This window comes from Dipodomys ordii, unplaced genomic scaffold, assembly GCF_000151885.1.
Source record: "Dipodomys ordii isolate 6190 unplaced genomic scaffold, Dord_2.0 Scaffold147, whole genome shotgun sequence".
NCBI lineage: Eukaryota > Metazoa > Chordata > Mammalia > Rodentia > Heteromyidae > Dipodomys > Dipodomys ordii.
This window is the reverse complement of record NW_012267363.1, coordinates 2,184,029-2,191,791: the sequence shown is the minus strand read 5'-3', so window position 1 is coordinate 2,191,791 and position 7,763 is coordinate 2,184,029. Positions and strand designations below refer to the sequence as shown.

Sequence of the window (7,763 nt, the reverse complement as noted above, 5' to 3'; positions counted from 1 at the left end):
TTTGTGTGTTCGTCTTGTTTCTGTGTTTTTTGGTGATAAGTATCTTAGTGTAAGGAACAGGCAGACTTGAACCACTCCCACCACGCCCCTCTCCATGATCGCGGGGAAACATCAAGGAAGTGAAAAAGAGAGCAACCTTGGATCTTCACACCGTCCAGAGAGTTGCCAATGTGGTTCTCTCCCCAGAACGCGACGGCCGCCCTGGCCAGATCCCATCCGTTCAGGTTTGGCAGGACCTTGTGGAAAACCTTCCCCCTTGGATAAAAGCCTTTTTACTGCAGCCTCTACCGCGCCAGGGGCCTGCAAAGAGTCTCCCGGCCCAAAGCCTGCCCGCCAAACCCGAGCACAGGGAAACCGAACTTCCGGCGCCTCTCTATCCCATCTTGCAGGGCGGCACCGAGGAAGAGTTCATCTTCCCTGAGTGGTCCTCCCCGCCCCCAAATCAGTTCCGACACCTCCGAGCCACGCGGCCGCCCAGGGGGCCCCGCCGCGGGCTGAGGGAGCAGCAGCCGAGGGAGCCGCGGCTGGGACGAGAGGGAGGAAGCCCGGGCCGGTTCCCGCCAGTGCTCAGGGGCCCGCGGATCCCACTTCCACGGTGCCCGCCCTGCGCCCCACGGGACCCCCTGACGCAACGGGGAACCGAGTCCTTTATTATTGGCCTTTTGCCAGGAGTGATTGATACAATGGAAAGGCCCAATATGCCCGGAGGCTCGGGGATTCGCTCCGGGGGTTGACGGGCAGCCTGCCACTGACCCTGTTATTGATCGCGCGCCCCAGCCCTGACCGGCACTACAACACACCCGAAGGTAAGGTGAGGCTCCGGGTCTATCGCCAGACTCTAATGGCGGGTCTCAGGGCAGCAGCTCGCAATTCCACGAATTTGGCCGAAATAGGAGATGTACTACAGGGCAGTGAGGAACGTCCCGCAGCCTTTTTAGAAAGATTCATGGAGGCTTCTCGGCCGTACACCTCCATGGATCCTGAGACGCCTAAGAACATAGAGAAAGCTACACGAAGGACCCAGATGGAAGGAGAAAAGTTCACCAGAAAGAAGGGCCAGGGCAGCAGAGAGAGCACGACAAACGCCGGCCACGGCCCGAACTGCAGGCGGCAGGCGACGCCCATTGCGAGATCTGGCAAGGGATGAAGGTAAAGATGGTGGCCATCGCGGGGAGCACTATGGAGAACGGAAGAGACCTGTGTGTTTACTGCGGAGAAATAGGACACTGGAAATCAAGGTGCAAGACTCCTGGGTCTGATCACAGTCCCCGCGAGTGTTAGTCACTGGGGCGGAACTCAGCGACTATGGGGGACAGGGTTCGGTCCCCCTCCCCGAGCTCAGGTAACTCTCAGAGGGGAGGGGATCCCAGTAGATTTCTTAGTGGATACCGAGGCTCAACAATCCGTTCTACTCGAGCCCTGGGGCCAGCTAACCGGAAAAACCTTCCTGGGTGCAGGGCGCTACCGGGACGAACCAATACTCATGGACTACCCGAAGCACAGTGAACCTAGGCGTGGGCCGCGGATCCCACTCGTCCTTGGTCAGCCCAGAGGGCTCCTACCCCCTATTGGGGCCAGACTTGGCGCTCCAAAATTGGAGCTCAAATTCACTTCCGGCTGGGCAGGACTTCAGTTCTGAATCCACCGGGCTGTCCCCTCCAGGTCCTCACCCTTAGTCTGGAAGACCAGTATCGTCTGCACCAGCACCTGCCACCACCAGATGGCGACATAGACTATTGGCTACAGGCTTTCCCTGAGGCCTGGGCGGAAACTGGAGGAATGGGACTAGCCAGGCACAGACCAGCGGTGTACATAAGAGTTAATAACTGAAGCCCAGGGGCTGGGAAGTTGGCTCAGTGGTAGAGTGCTTACCTTGCATGCATGAGGCCCTGGGTTCGATTCCTCAGCACCACATAAGCAAAAAGAAAAAAGCCGGAAGTGGCGCTGGGGCTCAAGTGGTAGAGCGCTAGCCTTGAGCTGAAGAGCTGAGAGATAGCGCCCAGGCCCAGAGTTCAGGCCCCACGACCAGACTCCCCCCACCAAAAAAAAAAAAAAACAGGAGCCCATCCAGCTAGGGTTAGACAATACCCCTTGCCTTTAGAGGCCAGAATGGAAATTACCCCCCCCCCCATATCTGGCGTCTACTGGAATTGGGTGTGTTACAGCCTTGCCAATCAGCCTGGAACACCCCATTGTTACCAATCCACAATCAAATGACTACAGGCCAGTTCAGGACCTGAGAGAGGTAAATAAGCGGACTATGGACATATATCCAACGGTCCCGAACCCATACACCCTCCTCAGCTCTTTACCTCCTGAGCGCCAATGGTATACAGTCCTGAATCTAAAAGATGCTTTCTTCAGCTTGCCCTTGGCCCCAAAAAGCCAGAATCTGTTTGCCTTCGAGTGGGTGGACCCCGAAAGAGGAATTAAGGGACAGTTCACATGGACACGGTTGCCACAAGGATTTAAGAACTCGCCCACCATCTTTTATGAAGCCCTCCATGACTTAGGTGAGTTCCGCTCCAGTCACCCCAGTCTAACACTTTTACAGTATGTCGATGATCTACTGGTAGCAGCAGAGAGCCACGAGGAATGTTTGAAAGGGACTAAGGCCTTGCTCCAGGTACTGGGAGACAACGGGTACCGAGCCTCCGCCAAAAAACTCAGATCTGCAAGTCGGAGGTAAACTACCTGGGGTACCTGTTGAGAGAAGGACAGAGGTGGCTAGCTCAAGCTAGAAAGGACACCATACTCAAAATCCCCAGACCCCAGACCCTTAGTGAAGTATGAGAGTTTCTGGGGTCGGTGGGCTTTTGCAGGCTATGGATTCCTGGGTTCGCTGAGTTAGCAAGGCCTCTCTATGCAGCCACGAAAGAACAACAGTGGCTCTGGACTCATGACATGGAAAAGTCCTTCAAACAAAATAAGCAGGCCCTTTTGTTAGCTCCAGCCCTAGGGCTGCCTGATGTGACCAAACCCTTTCACTTATACGTGATCGACCACGAGGGTATAGCCAAGGGAGTGTTCACCCAGTACATAGGCCCCTTGCAGAGACCAGTAGCCTATCTTTCCAAGAAACTGGACCCTGTTGCTGCTGGGTAGCCACATTGCCTACGGGTAATAGCTGCCACTGTCCTGTTGGTCAAGGATGCTGATAAACTAACCTTGGGACAAGAGCTATACATCACTACCTCTCACACCATTGAGGGTATACTCAAACAGCCACCTGACCACTGGCTTAGAAATGCACGGCTCACCCACTATCAGAGCCTGTTACTAAACACTCCCAGAGTTACATTTCAGACACCAGCTGCTCTGAACCCCACCACCTTGCTACCGGATCCTGACTTAGACACTCTACTTCACGACTGTAGTGAGATCTTGCCTCAAGTGCATGGAATTCGAGCCAACCTGAAAGATCCACCTCTGCTGAATGCAGAACTTGTGTGGTACACTGATGGAAGCAGCTTCATCAAAAATGGACAGAGGTATGCAGGGGCAGTGGTAGTAACAGAGACTGAAGTCGTTTGGGTCGAACCACTCCCAGCCAGAGCCTCCGCTGAGCTGTGGCCCTAACTAAGGCATTGACTCTGGGGAAAGGCAAGAAACCGTTTATACTGACAGCCGCTTTTGCCATGGCTCACGTGCACGGGGCCATCTACAGAGAAAGGGGACTATTGACAGCTAAAGGAAAGACTGTTGAAAACAAGGAGGAAATCCTTGCCCTAATAACAGCCTTATGGTTGCAAAAGGAACTGGCCATAGTGCATTGTCCAGGGCACCAAAAGCCAAAGGACTCAGTGTCTTGAGGAAACAACTTCGCAGACAAGACAGCCTGTGAGGTAGCCCTCCAAACAGACCAGGTATTAGTAACTACACTACCTGACCTTGGACCATGCAAGCCTCCCTGAAAACCCTGGCTACACTTAGGAGGAACTAGAATGGATTAAGGGACTGCCCATGACTCAGTGCCTAGGAGGATGGTGGCAAGATTCAAAGAATAGAGCAATCCTCACCGAAAAGATGGGAGACCGAGTCTTGTATAGGATGCGCTGATCCACACACATGGGCATCAGGAAAATGCAAGATTTACTGAGACATGCTGAAATTCAAATCAGGCGTGCCAATGAAAAGGTTCAACAAATTGTCACTGAATGCAAGGCCTGCCAGCTGACCAACACGGTCTGGAGTGCGGCCAATCCTGGGACAAGAATAAGAGGAGACAAACCTGAAGCATATTGGGAAGTATGTTGGGAGCCGACAGTAAAGCTCTAAGGTCATCTTGACCCCTGTGCTCACTTGAAGGCAGGTACAAGGCGCTGGCTTTCTTAAAAAACACCAGGTGCCCAGGATTGCTTTGCTATGTCTGCAGAGTTTGTTTTACTTTCTACCAGTTGACCTTGTCTTGTTTTACTACACTCTGTTTTTACTAAAATTTTCCTTGTTTTTCTGGACTATTATAACCTTATGTTACCTCTTAACTTCTAATAATATATATTAGAAAAAGTTGAAAATAAACGGTGCTACAGTCTTGAGCTACAAACCTCCCGACCCCATCCTTTGTCTTATGTCTTTATTTTTCCATCCTCGCCCCCTAATTCAGGATTCCCTTTCGATGCCGGCAGGCTCCAACAGAAGTAGACTTCACTGAGGTAAAGCCTGGCAAATATGGGTATAAATACCTACTAGTCTTCATACATACTTTTATAGGATGGGTGGAAGCCTACCCCACCAAATGCAAAACAGCACAAGTTGTAACAAAGAAGCTGTTGGAAGACATCTTACCCAGGTATGGTCTCCCCACAATGATAGGCTCAGATAATGGACCCGCATTTGTGTCTAAGATAATACGAGGTTTAGTGTCTATACTTGGGGCTGATTGGAAATTACATTGCACATATAGACCCCAAAGCTCAGGACAGGTAGAAAGGATGAATAGAACACTAAAAGAGACCCTAACTAAATTGACTATGGAGACTGGCAGGGACTGGGTGTCTCCTTCCTTATGCCCTTTATAGGGTACAAAACTCCCCCTATAAAATAGGATTGATCCCCTTGGAAATTATGTTTAGAATTCCCCCTCCTATTATCCCTAACCTGCAATTGCACTTGTTGACTGAGTATAATGATGATGAAATTTTATCCTCCCTCAAAGCCCTGCAGCAGGTCCACCAGGAGATCTGGCCAAAACTAAAGGTCTTCTATGAGACTGGACCTCCGCTAGAGCCTCACCCCTTCCAACTGGGAGACTGGGTCTACGTGAGGCGTCATCGACAGGGAAATCTGAAGCCCCGTTGGAAGGGACCTTACGTTGTGGTGCTGACAACGCCCACTGCGCTCAATGTCAATGGAGTTGCCACCTGGATCCACTTCACTCATGCCAAACCAGCAGACCCCTTCCCAGTGAGAGAGGATTACCTGTCCCAGTGGCAGATTAGCTGCAACAGAGGCAATCCTTTTAAACTTAAGTTGCGCCATGTCCCACAGAAAAACCTAGAATATTAACTTTACTGATAATAGCTATGCTCCTTGACTAGGGCAGCCCCAACCCCCATCACCCCTATAATGTGACCTGGCAGGTTATTAATTCTGTCTCTAGGATAGCCCCTCTGAACACCTGGTTCCCCAGCCTCACCTTTGATCTGGCCATGCTCATGCAAATTTGGCACGATGCATATTTTTACAAGCATTCTTTTTTTTTTTTTTTTTTGGTCAGACGTGGGGCCTGAACTCTGAGCTCTTCAGCTCAAGACTAACGCTCTACCACGGGAACCATAGCGCCACTTTCAGCTTTTTCTGCTTACATGGTGCTGAGGAATCAAACCCAGGGCCTCATGCATGCAAGGCAAGCACTCTACCACTGAGCCACCTTCCCAGCCCCTGCAAGCATTATTTCTATGTCTGTCCTGGACACAAGTCTGGCGGAGAGAGATGTGAACAGTGCGGGGTGGGGGAGAGGAATGACGCGGGGGAGGGGGGCAGACAGCTACGATTTTGTTTCCTGGTCATGCATGTCCACTGTACAATTATAGTGGGCACTAGAGAGTGCACCAGACTTGATCACTGGCTCGAAAGCAATGCTGGGCCCCTCCCGCCAGCAGAAACTCTCCCTTCCCACCACCAGCGGGGGATAAGTATGCCAGAGGTAAAGGAAAGTGTAACCCAGTAGGCTTACGGTTCACTGAACAGAGACGGAAGGATACGAGGTGGCTAGGAGGCCTTAATTGGGGAGTGAGAGTTTATGACAAAGTATGGGGGGTGGGATCTGGGGGCTTTGTTTACCATCCATCAGTCCAACAACTCCCACCTACTGTGGTAGGACCTAACTTGGTGTTGACCCATCCTGGAATCAGGCCAAAGGGTAGACCAACTCAAGCCCCCCTTACCGCCAATCAAACCAGGTTAGTCCCCCTTAGAGCATCCCCTATGTTACCACCAAGGGTAGACCCCTTGTGGAACCTCTTGAATAGCTCGTACTTAGTCCTTAACAACTCCAGGCCAGAACTCACTGAATCATGTTGGCTCTGCTATGACGTTAATCCATAGCTGTAACAGGAATACTATGAAGCAACATCCCCAGAGCAAGGCTGTTGGCAGCAGAAAGGAACTGGCAGGCTTACCCTACAATTCGTGACAGGCAAAGGATTATACATGGGAAAAGTACCGCTCCAATGTGGGAAGCTATGTAACCAAACTGGCCTAACTCCCTGTATCCATGGAAAAGTCAGCCCCAGACTTCTGTATTCTCTTCCAATTGGTAACCAGACTGGTTTATCACACCGATGGGGAAGTCTCCCAATGTCTGGAATCTAGTGATAGGAGACAAAAGAGGGAAATAGTCACAGCTATAACTTTGACCATTTTTCTGGGTCTGGGTTTGTCAGGAGCAGGAACAGGAATGTCATCCCTGGTGTAACAGAACAAGCGTTATGAAAATTTATGGAGTGCCTTAGACAGACCTAGACAGAATTGAAAATTCCATTACCCACCTCCAGGACTCTCTATCCTCCCTCTGGAAGTAGTTTTACAGAACAGAAGGGGACTAGGTCTTTTGTTCCTACAGCAAAAAGGACTCTGTTTTGCTTTGGGTGAAGAATGTTACTTTTATGTTAATCACTCCAGAGTAGTCAAAGAATCAATGGCTAAGGTCAGGGAAGGGCTAGCTAAAAGAAAGCGGGAATGAGAACCATCTCAAGGGTGGTTTGAATCATGGTTTAACTCTTCCCCTTGGTTCACAACACTGGTCTCCACCCTATTAGGCCCCGTACTTCTGTGACTCGTGATGGCAATCATTGGACCTCGTATACTCAACAGACTGGTGTCCTTCGTAAAAGAGAATCAACACTGTCCAACTATTGGCCCTAAGATCCCAATACCAAAGTGTAAATTCAGAGGACCATACAGAGGGATCATGATTGGCCCCTTAGTTACCAGAGAAAGGGGGGGATGAGAGACCAAAATAAGTTGGCAGTGAGTTTAGAAACTCTTAAGGAAAATATCTGCTATCTGTTACTGGAAAATGAGTGTCAGTTCATGTTCCAAGAAAATGTAATAGTAAAAATAACTAAGATTAGAGGTGGGAAGGTGGCTCAGTGGTAGAGTGCTTGCCTTGAATGCATCAGGCCCTGGGTTTGATTCCTCAGCACCACATAAGCAAAAGGAAAAAAAGCCGGAAGTGGTGCTGTGGCTCAAGTGGTAGAGTGCTAGCCTTGAGCTGAAGAGCTGAGGGACAGTGCCCAGGCCCAGAGTTCAGGCCCCAC

General features: G+C 50.6%; 1 pseudogene; it reads left to right on the top strand.

The window, feature by feature from the left end:
- The first annotated feature begins 1,143 nt into the window (after window positions 1–1,143).
- On the top strand, window positions 1,144–5,508 carry LOC105997514 (annotated as a pseudogene).
- Window positions 5,509–7,763: the final 2,255 nt, after the last annotated feature.